At 33.5% G+C, this 15,936-nt stretch overlaps 1 long non-coding RNA gene across 1 annotated transcript; it reads left to right on the top strand.

Moving 5' to 3' along the window:
- The first annotated feature begins 5,859 nt into the window (after positions 1 to 5,859).
- On the top strand, positions 5,860 to 10,995 carry LOC123657137. The gene is made up of 2 exons (XR_006743662.1): positions 5,860 to 5,953; positions 10,756 to 10,995. It is a non-coding gene; the product is annotated as an uncharacterized LOC123657137 (long non-coding RNA).
- Positions 10,996 to 15,936: the final 4,941 nt, after the last annotated feature.

The following is a 15,936-nucleotide window of genomic DNA, read 5'->3' as shown; positions in this document are numbered from 1 at the left end:
AAGAGCTCTATTAACTATGTGGTCTACATATTTGTTCCATGATAAGTTATTCATGAATATAACACCTAAAAATTTAACTTCATTTGTGATAAGAAGAGATATATTATTATAGTTTATTTTAATTCTTTCAGACCCTACTTTATTAAAAACTATGATTTTAGACTTTTCAAAGCTAATGTCCAATGCAAGATAATTAAAATAAGAATTTAATTTAACTAAAGCTTCGTTTAACTTAAGATTTAGGGTAGTTATATTATTACTAGAACAATAGACTACCAAATCATCAGCAAACTGTAAATTGTATATATGAGAGCCTAGAATTAAGTTTAATCTATGTATATAAAGTGTGAAAATCAATGGACTCAAAATGCTACCTTGACATGTACCTTTATGAGAAAGCCTTGGACCAATAAGTCTATTATTATACTTAACAAATACCTTCCTACTGTGCAAAAAATTAAAAATCCATTGTATAACTTTTACAGGTAAACCAATCGCAGCTAATTCCGTGGATAGAATATGATGGTTAACATTATTAAAGGCTCCAACTACATCGAAGAAAACTCCAGCGAGAGCTTGCTTTGATTGTATAGCATTATAAATATCAAGATGTAAGTGAGCAATGCTCTCCCTTGAAGACCTGCCTCTTCTAAAACCAAACTGATTAGAAGGTAAAATATGATTAGACTCTATGAAATGTTCCAATCTTTGTTTTAAAAGTTGTTCAAATATTTTTCCCATGCAAGAAGTCAATGCTATAGGTCTATATGAATCAAAGTTAAACTTGTCCTTGTTGGGTTTTAAGATAGGTACTAAACAATCAACCTTCCAATCCATAGGAATAAGATTATGCTCCCAAAGAAGATTCAGGATATTTAATAAAATTAGTTTAGATTGAGAAGACAGGTGTTTAAGCATTTTATATGAAATGTAGTCAAGGCCAGGTGTAGAGTCTTTTCTGGATGAAATAGTAGAATTTAATTCGACAATGGTAAAAGATTTTATAATAAAATTTTGATTAGGAAGAATATGGCAGAAAGAATTTAGATTAAAGGCTGGCTCTACAGTATCTGGAGTATATTTTTTGAGAAAATCAAAGATCCAAGAATAGTCAGAGTTGTTATGGGAAGGTGGAGAATAGCTTTTGTTAAATTTTCGCATATACGTCCAAATGACTGATATAGGAGTCGATCTGTTAAATTGTTCACAAAGTTTTATCCAACTGTTTCTTCTCTCATTTCTGATAATATATTTTTTGGTGGCTTGTAGTCTTTTAAAATTAATGTAATTAGCCTCAGTGGGATCAGATTTAAAAGTCAAATAAGCGTTTTTGCTATTTAATACGGCTTTGGTGCAATTGAAATTCCACCAAGGAAGAAGTTTTTTTTTTTTATTTAAGTTAGAAGGAGAGCATGAAGATAAAGCTGTATTAACCAAAGAGTGCTTAGAAATAGAAGATGATTTCCACAGTGCTGAGTGTAAAATATCTGTAAATTTTGTGTAGTTATGAAGGGGGTCTTGTGTATCAAGAGAAAATTCAGTGAGCAATAGTTGGACATTTAAATTATAAATGTTCCAATCAACGTTGTTCAGGTTAGGGAAGCAGGGTAGTGAGCTACTATTGGGAATAGGAGTGGCATTGTAATGATTGTTATTAAGTAAAATTTTTGTGATTACAGGAAAGTGGTAGCTGCCTAAGGGATCGTCATGTACTGACCAGTCACACTCTAGAGCCAATGAAGGTGATACTATGGTTAAGTCAAGAGCATTCTGTCTCCATATGTGCGAACCAACAGTGGTCATACTTCCGTCATTAAGTATAACCAAATTATTGTTATTGATAGACTCTAGAATGTCTTTGCCTCGACAATTAGAAGTAGAACAGCCCCAGGCTGAGTTTAGGCCATTAAAATCTCCTGCTAGGAAGATTGGTTCTGGTAAACTTTTAATTAACCTGTCTAGTTTAGATTTAGAAAAAGCAGGATTGCAATTAGTTGGACTGTAAAAGCTTATGATAGTAAGTTCTTTGTTGCTAGAGTATTTTATACGAACAACAACATTTTGAATGGAGTCATCATAAAAAGTATCAATTTTAGAATAAGAAATAGAGCTATGTATTAATATGGCTACGCCATTGTGGGTGTTTCCTGAATCAAGACGAATTACATTGTAATGACGTATCTTAAATTTTTGACAAGGCTTTAACCAAGTCTCACAAATTAACGCAATGTGAATATTTTTGTCCAAAAGGAAATAATTAAAAATATGTTGATTGTGTAGAATACTCTGAGCATTCCATTGCACAATATTTAAAGTATCCATAAAGTACAAATTATTTATTAGTAACCTTTTTTAATGTATCTTGCAGGACATTTTTAATATTTTGGGAAGAGATAGGTATTTCATTATTTTTGTTTAGTGTTATAAGTTTTACTAAAGCTTCTGTAATAGATTTGAGTATTATTTCGGAATTTAAAAGAGATAAGAACTGATCAGTTTTGTTTAATGATGGAAAGTGAGAGCTGTTTAAAACATCAACAAAGCTTTTTTTCTGAAATTTATCTCTGTTAAGCTGGATTTTTTCTTTTTTAACAGGGCATGCAGGGGATATGGCAATGTGATTGCCAGAGCAGTGACAGCAACTGGCTGCAGTATAAGGAGTCTGACAATCTTTAAAATTGTGACCTTCGCCACAAATGCTGCATCTTTGTGAATTTTTACAGAATTTTGCAATATGACCATATCTTAAACACTTTAGACACTGCTTTACTGGCGGGATGTACTGCCGTACTTCGAACCGCCAGCTGTTGAGGTCCACACTATCTGGTAAATTGGGACAGGAAAAGGTTATAGAAATTGTTTTTGTGGGGATTAATTTTATTTCTCCATTTTCTCTTACACGTCGCATAAATCTACGTATAGATATAATATTTTTCGTGCTAGTTAGAGCTGAATATATTTCTTTATTGGATAATTCTATAGGCACATGAGAAATTACCCCAGTGACCTCTGTAGCGGCAGCCGGAAGGGAAGCTTTAAGTTTGTACCCATCAAGATATTTTTTGTTGCCTAAGACCGCGTTAGCAAAAGCAGGTCTATCAAAGATAACTCCAACTTTACTTTTATTAATGCGTTTTAGTTGTTTCACGCCTTTATTATATTTTTTTATGCTATTAGCGAGTGTCATCATGTCTCTTGTTCCGATTGGCTTGTCAGCCTCTGTACTCTCCAGGAATACAATATAGTCAAAATTACCCCCGTTCTCAGGGTAGTGCCGCACGTAATCGGCTACCCGAAACGGGGCATACCTTTCGGCGTCTGTTAGCTCAACAGATTTTATGGACTCGGAGTCGGAGCTCAACGAGTCGTCCTCAGCGTTATCTTCCTCCTTCTTTTTCCTTTTCTTACTTCTCCCCATCTCTTGATTAATTTATAAGTATTTATTTATAAAAAACTCCAGTGAATGAATTATAAAATAAATAAAATATTTTTGAAAAAAAAAAAGACCGCCTTTTCACTTCAAAGTTCCCGCGCTTTTTTCCAGTTCATAATGACGTTCACTGACAATTTGACATCCACAGGTGTCAGAAAAACATTGCCAGTAGTTATTTATTTATTTTTTTTTATTTATTCTTAATGTACACTGAAATACAGACACGATACAATACAAGATGTACAAAGGTGATCTTATCGTTAAATAACGATTTCTTCCAGATAACCTTTGGGAACTGGACATGCTACAGTAGCAGTGGTAGTAGTTTGAATCGAAATTGTATATTATATATATACCGGGTGGCGCAAAATTACCGTTAGGGTTTGAATGTTTAATAACTTTTTAAATTAATTTATATTTTTAATTTTTATTTTAGAATTCCGTGTGTGAAGAGCTTCGAAAGCGAATATATAGTATGTGGGGTCGATCCTGGCAAATCAAGTTACCAAATCTAAAGACTTGATACTTCCCAGGTCTACAGTCCAATCTATCATTCAGCACTATAAAAAGAATAGAACGACTTCTTGTTTGAAGAAAACTGGTCGACCACGCACCACAAGTGCAGCAGAAAACAGAATTCTGAAGAAAATTATCAAAAATAATCGTCGTGCTCGTCGCTCGTGCGTCGTCGGAACGGTAGGACACGATTCACAAAGACGTCTCAGTTGATACTTGCAAAAGAGTCCTAAAAAGAATGGGTTACGGATTTTACGCCGCTAAGGAGAAACCACTGTTGACTGCTGTACAAAAGAAAAAGAGGTTGAAGTTTGCTTGTGATCATTTAAATTAGACTTCCGATCAGTGGCGTAGTATCATTTGGAGTGACGAGTCCAAATTTGAAGTGACAGTCGGCGATGAAAGGAAAAAAGTGATTCGGAACAAAAATGAGACATTTCATACTGATTGTCTCAAACTCAAAGTGAAGTTTCCGGCGTCTCTTATGATATTGGGCTGCATGTCTGCACAAGGTGTTGGTATGCAGTTTGTGGATGGTTCTATCAATTCTGCAAGGTATCAAAACCTATTGGAAGAGAATTTACTGCACTCTATTCCGTCACTCACGCATCAAGATTCCTTCATTTTTCAACAGGATGTTGCTTCCTGTCATACTGCAAGGACAACACATCCCTACAATCGAATGGCCATTTAACAGCCCGGACTTGTTGCCGATCGAAACCCTATGGTGGAAAATGAAAAAAGTTCTCCGTAAAAATCCACCACGATCGAAGAGCGACTTAAAGGCTAAACTCTTGGCTATCTGGGAGTCAATTACGCCTGAGGAGTGTGCAGCGTTGGTTGCATCCATGCCTCTTCGTATTAAAGCTATCATTGAGAGCAAAGGCGACACAAATAAGTGGTAGACGAACTATTTTGCGGTAGATGAGTGACAAGGGAATACTTTTGAGGTTCATGAAGTTAGCACCCAGAATTATGAATTTATAATTTCGATAATTTAGTTTTACTTAATCATTTACGCGTTTAACTTTATGAAAAAAGGATCAATAACATTTGTTTGCGCGTGTCCTCGTTTTTGAGAAAAATCAAAATCAAAATTGGGTGCTACAAGGCCAGCACCCAAAAATGAAATCCACTTTTGGCTTAAAAATGGCAGTATTGAATATTTTTATTTATACATATTGACTGCGCATGACACGCGCAGATGACACCCAAAAGAATTAATGAGCTGTAATAACTCAATATTAAATTATAAATATTTTAATTTTTTTTTCGGAAAATCCACACACACACAGTGCGTTCCACTACGCGAATCCATATTGAATAAACGTTTTACTTCAATCCATACGCGGGCATTTAGTGGAACACGCCCAATAAGTTTTTTTAGCAGAGCAGAGGGGAATGACTCACCTTAGGTATCTCAAGGAAAGAACGCTGGCTCGCCGAGATTTGAATGTTTCACTGCTAATTACTTCTAACGACGATATCTCAAAAACTATTCATCTGATTGATACAGTGTTTAGTTATAAAAAGAGAAGTTAGATCACGTGGCCAATAAAGAAAATCTGTGGCAGTGTGGCTTGACTTATTGGGCGTGTAATAAATCGAATAAAAATACTCAAGACTTGGCCTAAAGGTCTAGATACTAGGCCATAAACTCCAAAAAAAAATTCTTTAATTGATGATTTAATTAAATAAAAATACCTACCCCACCCCAGCCTGCAAAATAATGATACTTGTAATAAAAATAATACTAATTGATAGATTTTGAATAGCTCAATTCAACTACGTTGTTCTTTTAAATTGCTCATTTGCCATTGATAACGTAGTTAAATTAAGTTATTAAAAATTGATCGATTAGTATTATTTTTTTACAACTAGCATTATTTTATTTGTTCAAACTATTTATATTTATTTAAAAATTAAGGAAAGTGGAGCTGTTCAAATCTGTACTTGAGTACAACGGATTGTCCGATTCAACATAGGTTGATGTGCGTAGTAATAGTGTAAGAGTGCAATGTGCACATCGCTTGGAAAGTAAAAAGTTTGTCTATGACGAAGTCTATACTTTATGTTTGTATGGAGCGTAACTCTCTGTTGTAATAAAACAAAATGGAGTATATTGTATAAGAGCGTTTGTAGCATTCCAGTAATAAAAGGTTTCTCTATTATAAACATTTCTTTCCCTGGTGTCCCTATATAACCCCAATAGGTTATGGGCCCAGACAAGAAAAGTCGAGGCGCGTAAAAAAAAAACAAAAAGTGGATTCGAGTAAGTCGCGGTGCAACAAAGGTTAGAGTCCTGCGAGGCAACGTGGTTCGACGAAACTTGGCGGCGAGGGCGGCGTTTACGTCTTGCTTCATAATTGTGAGGTGTGTGTATTAAGCAACGTGCAATATGTCGAGTTCAGAGTATAATAAGACGACGATTCTTCTAAATGGTCGCAACTGGCAGGCGTGGCGTTTCCAGACGCAGATTGTTCTTCGTTCGAAGAAACTATTAGAGATTGTTTTGGGCAGAGAGGTGAGGCCTAAAGAAGAGGGAAAACCACAAGAATCATGGGATGACAGAGAGATAAAAGCCCAGGAGGTAATTGTTACCAGGGTGGAAGAGACAGTGATGAGATACTTGATTTCTTGTACCAGTAGTGCAGATATGTGGAAGAAGCTGATAACCATATATGAACCGTCATCAAAGGTGGGCGTTCATCTACTTCAACAGAAGTTTTTCAATTTAACCTTCGAAGAACCAATGGCTGTATTTATGGCGAACATGGAAGATTGCATGACGCAGCTTCAAGCAGCAGGTGAGAAAGTATCGGAGAAAATGGCCATAACGAAGATACTCATGTCCTTACCCGAGAAATATAAGCATTTTATATCTGCATGGGAGAGCATGCCGGAGGAGAAGCAGAGCTTGCAGGAGCTGACAGGGCGGTTGTTGGTCGAGGAGGAGCGTAGTGAAAGTATACCCAGCAGCAGCACAACACCTCAAGACTCGGCATTAGTGGTGGGTATGCGGCATCCTATTAAATGTTTTGAGTGTGGCAAAGTAGGCCATAAAATAAGTGAATGTAGGTACAGGAAGTGTTTTAATTGTCAGAAAAGAGGTCATTTAATCAAAGATTGTAAATTGCCAAAGAATAAAAGTAATGAGAAAAATAATTCAATTAAGAAAAATAATTCAAGTGAAAAGAATAAGTCTAAAGAGAGAAGTAAGAGTTCAAAATCTGAATCTTTTGTATGCCATTCTACTAGGGAAATTGAATGTAACTATTCCTTTAATTCAGAAAGTTTCTTTTTAGATTCAGGTGCTAGTGACCACATGTGTTTTATTAAAAAGTATTTTACAGAGTTTTGTGAATTAAAAGCTAAGAGATTTGTGACAATAGGAGATGGTACTAAGTTAGAGGTTTTGGGAACAGGAAAGGTTATTGTATGGGCCTTTGATGGTTCTAGTTATGTTTCCCGTACGTTGAATGACGTTCTGTATGTACCTAACCTTAAAGTAAATTTATTCTCTTTAGCATCAGCTGTTAATAAAGGTCACACAATGGTATCAGATTCTAATGGATGTAAGTTTTATAAAAATAATTCAGTAACAGCAGTAGCTGACAAGGTTGACAAAATGTATGTAATGAGATTTAAATTAAGTGATGTAGCTTTGTTAACTTTAACAGATTGGCATATTAAGTTTGCACACCAGAATTACAAGTATGTAAAAGAGTTTTTAGATTTAAGAGGCATTAAATATGAAGGGCAGACTGATCAGTGCTTACCATGTATCCAGGGAAAACAGCATAGGTTACCGTTTAGTCAGAGTAGTAGTAGGTCAGTTAAACCAGGCGAACTTATACATATGGATTTGTGCGGACCAATGGAGGAAGTATCTGTAGGTGGTTCTTCATATTTCCTTTTGTTGAAAGATGATTATAGCAGTTTTAGGTTTGTTTATTTTATAAAGAGTAAGTATGAAACTAAAGAGAAAATTGAAGAATTTCTAGAGATGTTTGAAAATGAGTTTACATGTAAAATAAAACGATTTCGTTCAGATAATGGAACAGAGTTTGTTAATAGAGCAGTTGAGAATTTGTTTAAAAAGAGAGGTATAATACATGAGTTAACAGTAAGTTACACACCTGAACAAAATGGCAGAATAGAACGAGAAATGCGTACAATTGTAGAATCAGCAAGAACATTAATCATTCAGTCAGGTTTAGGTAAAGAACTTTGGGCTGAAGCTGTGTTTACAGCAGTATTTACAATAAATCGTACAGGTAAAAGTAAAGTTCGAGATAAAACACCATATGAGTTGTTGTATAACAAGAGTTTTGATGTTACACTGTTAAGAGTTTTTGGTGCTACTGTATGTACACATGTACCAAAACAACACAGATTGAAGTGGGATCCAAAGGGAAAATTAGGAATTTTTGTGGGCTATGGTTTACATACCAAAGGGTACAGGGTATGGTATCCAGACACAAGAAGAGTAGAAACTCATAGGGAAATTGTATTTGTAAAAGTTAAGAGTAACTCGGACAATGCATTAGAGAAAGATGAAACGGAAAATGAAGAGGTAATAGAGAATGTAGAATCGATAGAGAATATTAAAGAAGAACAAGAAGAGGATCAGAATCAAGAAGAAGATAACGAGATTGAAATAGGAGAACACAGAGATGTCCAGCAGCAAGAAGAGGCAAGAAACATTGCAGAAGATGTAGCATCAAGTGAAGTAGACATGATGGAAGAGTACTTAGATGAAGAATTTTTAGATGCAGAAGAAGATATTCCTAAAAATGAAGAAAAGAAGAATTCTAGAAGTAAGAGACAAGTGAAGAAGCCAGCATGGACTAAAGATTATGATTTAGCAATGACAGCACAAGGAGAAGAACAATTGACTTATGAAGAGGCAGTTAATGGAAAATATAAAAAAGAATGGCTAAAAGCAATACAAGCAGAACTAGAAGCATTGTGTAAAAATGAAACATGGAAAGAGGTTAGTTTACCAGTTGGGAAAAAGTTAATAGACACCAAGTGGGTTTTCAAGATTAAGAAAGAAGGTAATAAAAATATTTATAAGGCAAGACTAGTTGCAAGGGGCTTTAAGCAAGAAGATAAATTTGATCATTCAGAAATCTATTCCCCAGTGGCTAAACTACCTACACTGAGAATATTATTAGCAATAGCTAGTAAATACAACTTGGATATTCAACAGATGGATGTCAAGAGTGCATTCTTATATGGGAACATAGAGGAGGAGGTGTTTATAGAGAAGCCCAAAGGAATGAAAGAAGATGGTAAAGTTTTAAAATTACAGCGCTCTCTATATGGTCTGAAAAAATCTCCACGATATTGGAATGAGAAGTTTAACCAATTTATGATTAAGGAAGGGTTTGAAAGAAATAAATGTGACTATTGTCTATATTATAAAAAGGATAAGAAGGTTTATGTTCTGTTATATGTTGATGATTTGATTTTAATTTGTGAAGATAAGCAAGAGATAAACAAATTAAAAGAAGCTTTGCAGAGAAAATTTGAAATGAAAGATTTAGGAGGTGATAATCTAAAATATCTGGGAATAAATATCACTAGGAAGAAAGATGTCATTGAATTAGAACAAGAGCAGTATTTAAAAGATTTGTTAAAGAAATATAAGATGGAAGAATGCAAATCTGTGTCAACACCTATAGAACAAGGTTTAATGTTACACAAAGAAGAATCTTCAGATAAAGAATTAATTAAAAGATGCAGACTGTTAATAGGAAGTCTCATGTATGCCATGTTAGGAACACGTCCTGATTTATGTTATGCATTGAGCTACTTAAGTCGTTTTCAAAGTTGTGGTAATGAGAGTTTGTGGAAAGCATTAAAGAGAGTATTAAGGTATATTAAGGGAACAGTTGGATTAAAATTAGTTTATAGAAATGGAGTATATGTGCAGTTAGAAGGGTATACAGATGCTGATTGGGCAGGGGATCAAGGTGATAGGAAATCTACATCAGGGTATGTCATGAAAGTTTTTGGTAATACAGTGTCTTGGTCCTCCAACAAACAACAGTGTGTATCTTTATCAAGTACAGAATCAGAGTACATAGCGTTAGCAAAAGGAATTGCAGAGGGGTGTTGGATAAGGAATTTATTAAAAGAAATAGGAGTTGATTGTAATAGTTTTAATATTAACATTGATAATCAGTCTGCAATTCATGTTGCCAAGAACCCAGAGTATCACAAGCGCCTGAAACATATAGATATTAAGTATCACTTTGTAAGACAGCAGGTTGAAGATAAAATTGTATGTTTGAAGTATGTACCATCAGGAGATCAGCTTGCTGATATTTGTACTAAGGGTCTATGCAGAGTTGTTTTTGTGAAGTTAAGAGAAATGTTATTTTCTTAAATTTTCTTTTCTAAATATTAGTTTTGAACGTTTAAAAGGAGTGACCTGTATGTCAGTTTTCATGTAGAGTTAATTTCATAGAGTTTTGTACAAGTTTTCATTGGATTTTTTTTTGTGTGTTATAGGTACTTATGTAGTTATAGTATTATATACTATTGTAGTATTTTTTTTTTGGGTGATGTACACATTGAGGAAGGGTGTAAGAGTGCAATGTGCACATCGCTTGGAAAGTAAAAAGTTTGTCTATGACGAAGTCTATACTTTATGTTTATATGGAGCGTAACTCTCTGTTGTAATAAAACAAAATGGAGTATATTGTATAAGAGCGTTTGTAGCATTCCAGTAATAAAAGGTTTCTCTATTATAAACATTTCTTTCCCTGGTGTCCCTATATAACCCCAATAAATAGGAAAAAAATGACTTCTTGTTCTTTTATATATTTGACATTGTATTGCATGTTTCAAATAATTTCTGTATGTATTAAAAAAAAATATATATTTTTTTTGTTGTGTTAATTAGTTATTTAATTTAAGAGGTTGACTTATTATTGGCATTTCTAAATTATTGACTTGAATTTAATAAAATTTAATCGGTTATGAATATTATATATGTGTGTGTAATTTGATATAAATATCCTATGTTATTATTTTCCTATGTTTATTTTTGTTTTCTTTTGTTTCTTCATTAATTATGTTTGTATAATGCTGTTTGATTGTATGGACTTTGTCTGAAATAAAATTATTATTATTATTATTATTATTATTATTATATATTATTAAATTGCTCACTTCAAATTATTTAATTAAAAATCAAAAAAGTGCTTGAAAAATATATATTATCAATATTTTCAAACTCCTATATCTTTTGATGTATACAATATTTTAAATTGCTCAACGTGATAAAACCTTGCTCAAGTTGCATTTATAATTGCATTTATAGTTCTTAGACACTTTAAAACAAAAGTTAGCACTAAAAGTTCATAGACTTAAAAGATACAAAAAGGCACAGCAAAGGAAAAACGATAACACAATGTTTAGCACAAATGAAAAAACTTTCTACAGAAACTTACACAAACCAAAAATAGACACAGATACAGTAAATAGTCCTATTATGCCCACACAAAAACAACTGGAAACTTTTTGGTCAGGCATCTGGGAACAACAAGTACATCACAATGATAAAGCCGATTGGATAACCGAAGAAGAAAATAAATGGAATTCAATTGAAGAAATGGAATTCACAGAAATAACTGAGACAGAAATAAATAACATTACAGCTAGATTGCATAACTGGAAATCACCAGGAATAGATAAAATTCATAACTTTTGGTTCAAAAAATTATTTTCTTTACATAAGATCATTGCTAAAAATTTTACAGATATCATTATTGGTAAACAAAAAATTCCAGATTTCATTGCCACTGGAATAACCTATATGCTCCCTAAATCACAGATTTCTCCACAACCTTCACAATACCGACCTATTACATGCCTACCAACTATATACAAAATCTTAACATCAGCAATAACAACAAAAATCAATAAACATGTTGAACAATATAATATAATAGCGGAAGAACAAAAAGGATGCAGGCGAGGCCACATGGGATGTAAGGAACAGCTAATAATTGATTCTACTATTCACAAACATGCGACTTCAAAAAATAGAAACCTACATTGCACATATATAGATTATAAAAAAGCTTTCGACAGTATCCCACATTCTTGGCTGATTAAAATATTACAAATATACAAAATAAACCCGAAAATAATAAACTTTTTACGTGATATTATGTCCAGATGGAAAACCACACTTTACCTGACCGCGAATCGAACTAACATCACAACTAGAGAAATAATCATTAGAAAGGGGATCTATCAAGGCGATTCCTTGAGTCCTCTGTGGTTTTGCCTTGCCTTAAACCCCCTGTCATATTTGCTGCGTGGTTGTCGGGCCGGATATTGCCTCAAGTACGATAAACAAGATACAATAGTCTCTCATCTCATATATATGGATGATATTAAGTTATATGGAAAAACTGAAATGGAAATGCAAAAATTAATAGATACTACAGCACAATTTAGCAAAGATATTAATATGGAATTTGGTTTGGATAAATGTAGAACACTTCACATTAAACGAGGCAAGATACGGCCAGGCCATTATGTAATTAATGATACCGATATAATTACAGCCATGGAACCCACCGATTTGTATAAATACTTAGGATATAAACAACTTAAAGGATTAGATCACACAGAAATCAAAAACACTTTAACAATAGAATTTAAAAAACGAGTTAATGCTCTTTGTAAAACTAAACTAACAGGCAAACATCTCATTAAGTCTATAAATACATACGCTATCCCAATTCTTACATACTCATTTGGTATAATAAAATGGACAAAAACAGACATAGAACAAATAGAGCGCACGATACGCACCACACTCACTAAACACAATAATCTACACCCAAAATCTGCAATAGAAAGACTTACTATCAAAAGAGAATATGGAGGAAGGGGCCTTATTGATTTGAATCATCTCTGTCAAAAACAAGTCGGCAATTTAAAAGCTTTTTTTCTCTTAAAATCACAGACTAGCGAAATACATAAAGCCATAGTTCAAAATGATTTTAACTATACTCCACTAAACTTACACGAAGACATAAGCTCTCTAAATACCGAAAGTAACGATCTTCAAACACAAAAATTAGATAGCTGGAAACGAAAAGTATTACACGGCCGCCATCCTCACGATCTAGAACAACCCCACATAAACACCGCAGCCTCAAACAAATGGCTTAAAATAGGAAACCTATTTCCAGAGACCGAAGGATTTATAATAGCGATACAGGATCAAATAGTCAACACTAAAAACTACAGAAAATTCATAATCAAAGACTCCTCAATACCAAACGATAAATGCCGCAAATGCCACGTTCAACCAGAGACCATCCAACACATTACCGGGGCATGTACAACACTTACACAAACAGATTACACACATAGACATAACCAAGTAGTCAACATAATTCACCAAAAGTTAGCACTAAAACACAAACTCATACAGAACACAAACACACCTTATTACAAATATAAGCCACAAACAGTCTTAGAAAACGACACACATAAGCTCTATTTTGATCGCGCAATACTTACAGACAGAACCATCCACTACAATAGACCGGATATAACGCTCCAAGATAAATTAAATAAAATAACCTATCTGATAGATATTGCTGTTCCCAACACTCATAACCTACAAAAAACAATTTCTGAAAAAATCAACAAATATACTGAACTAAAGGAGGAAGTAGCTAGAATTTGGAACCAAAATAAAGTATACATAATCACAATAGCTCTTTCCACGACAGGTGTTATCCCAAACCATCTGTTACATAGTCTTAAACTACTAGAATTAAACGAAACTCTTTACATCACCTTACAAAAAGCCGCCATTTTAAATACATGCCGAATCGTAAGAAAGTTCTTGCAAATTGACGAACACGAAATCCCACACAACACATAATTTTACCACACCACACGCTGCATTTACTTGGTTTTGACCCGTAAATGCAGAAAAACCAGCCAAAGGCTGAGAAAAAAAAGATACCGAAAATAATAATAATAATAATTTTATTTCAGACAAAGTCCATACAATCAAACAGCATTATACAAACATAATTAATGAAGAAACAAAAGAAAACAAAAATAAACATAGGAAAATAATAACATAGGATATTTATATCAAATTACACACACATACAGGGTGGGGATGACAATACGACAATAACTTTGACATTGTATATGTAATGATATTCCAAGCCCACATACAAAAAATCAATAAAATACATACAGTAGTTTAGTCAAAAAATATGATTTTTCATTTTTTAAAATTACTTCGTGTTGTATAACATTAATAAACGGTCACCCGCAGGTTAACGACCCTTTGAGCGCGATTGGTACAAACATAATATTACGCGTACGCGTAATTTAAAAACGTGCAAAATTGTTATCTATTTTGGTAGGTCAGTGTTGTGTTAAGACATATTAAAAACATTTGTTAAATAGTTTTAATATTCAGTATGATTCTAATAATTTTCTTTTTATAATTTTTGTTTTTTAAAAATTTATTGTTTCTTTTAATGCTTAAATTTTAAATTCTGAAAATCTAAATTCTGAATCTAACATAGTTTTTGCAAGTAGGTTATATCACGGGGAGCACACATGGCATATCAATAATATTTAATTTTAAGTATTTCATTGACTATATTTATTTCAAGATCAAAATATTCGCGAAACTTTTGCTCGAGCAGTTCAACAAATGCGATAAAGACAACAAATAACAATAACAACAATTATTAATAATAAAATACCACGTTATTACATTAAAATAGTAAATCTTGCAACAGCTGAAAAAAACAATCAACGTGGCACGTGTGTTGCAATGACCCTGAGAACGTCTATAACGGTGTAAAGGACAACTGGCTGTGCCAGGGCTGCTAGGAAAATTTGTCACACTCATACAAAATTTTCTGTGGTCATATTTTTTAACAAAAGAATTTGTTGGCTTAAAATTCGTATCATTTTCGTTTCTTCTTATTAATTGCTAGGCTAATAATGTGCCCTTAAGTGTATCATTGGATAAACTGTTTCTAAGTTTTGTTCTGATTAAATTAACTTCGCTGAATTCTCGTTCACATTACAGATTGCACTGTAATGGGGAAAACATAACAAATTTAAAGCAAATTGAGCCAGTGTTTTATAATTTTCAAATTGTTTTTTATTTCAAAATGTATTTTTTTTTCAAGTCGCAATTATTACCACAAGATAAATTATAAGTTTCATTAGAAAGCAAACAAATACAGCATTTATATGATTTTTCAAAGAGTCCTCATTCATATAAAAGTGGTAGGTTCATTCAAGTAAGGGAAATTAACGAAATTCAAGCTTGCCGGTGAATGATGTTTCTTTAATTATGAAATGCTTCCAGGTAATAGGAATATAAAAATCGTACATTTTGCGTATGATTTTAGTCTAGCGCTCGTACATGAGTAAAAATTAAAAAAAAATCGTATCGATTAAAATCGTACATCTGTCAGCCCTGGTGCGTAGGCTAGCGTAAACAAAACATGTTATAACCTGTTTTTTGTTTTTCCCTGAGTTGCCGCGTACGCGACAAGCGGCCAGTGGTCTCTGTGCCGTTTATTTAGGTACTCATGTTTCTTGATGTCATACGCGTTGATTTGTCAATTTTCTACATATGCGCACGAGTTTTGTTCGTTTTAATTAATTATTGGATTATCTCGAAAGACTTGGAGTGATTGTGCGATATTTTAACGCTTTATTTTTATAGTGACAAGAACATTAACGTAGAATAAATGCCTAGTTTAATAGTTATTAGGTGAATTGTGCGAAATTAGGCGCTAGTGTTAATAGTAAGAATAGTTTTTATTTTATTTACAATGCCACGTTATAATTACACAGCTTCGGAGTACATGATTTTTGTTTACGGAGAATGCCACGGCAAGGCTAATTTAGCAATACAGAAGTACCGGGAGAGATATGGGAACACCCGTATTTGTCCA

This window comes from Melitaea cinxia, chromosome 10, assembly GCF_905220565.1.
Source record: "Melitaea cinxia chromosome 10, ilMelCinx1.1, whole genome shotgun sequence".
In the NCBI taxonomy this organism is placed as follows: Eukaryota; Metazoa; Arthropoda; class Insecta; order Lepidoptera; family Nymphalidae; genus Melitaea; species Melitaea cinxia.
The sequence above is the reverse complement of the archived record's forward strand: the minus strand, read 5'-3'. Positions and strand labels throughout refer to the sequence as shown.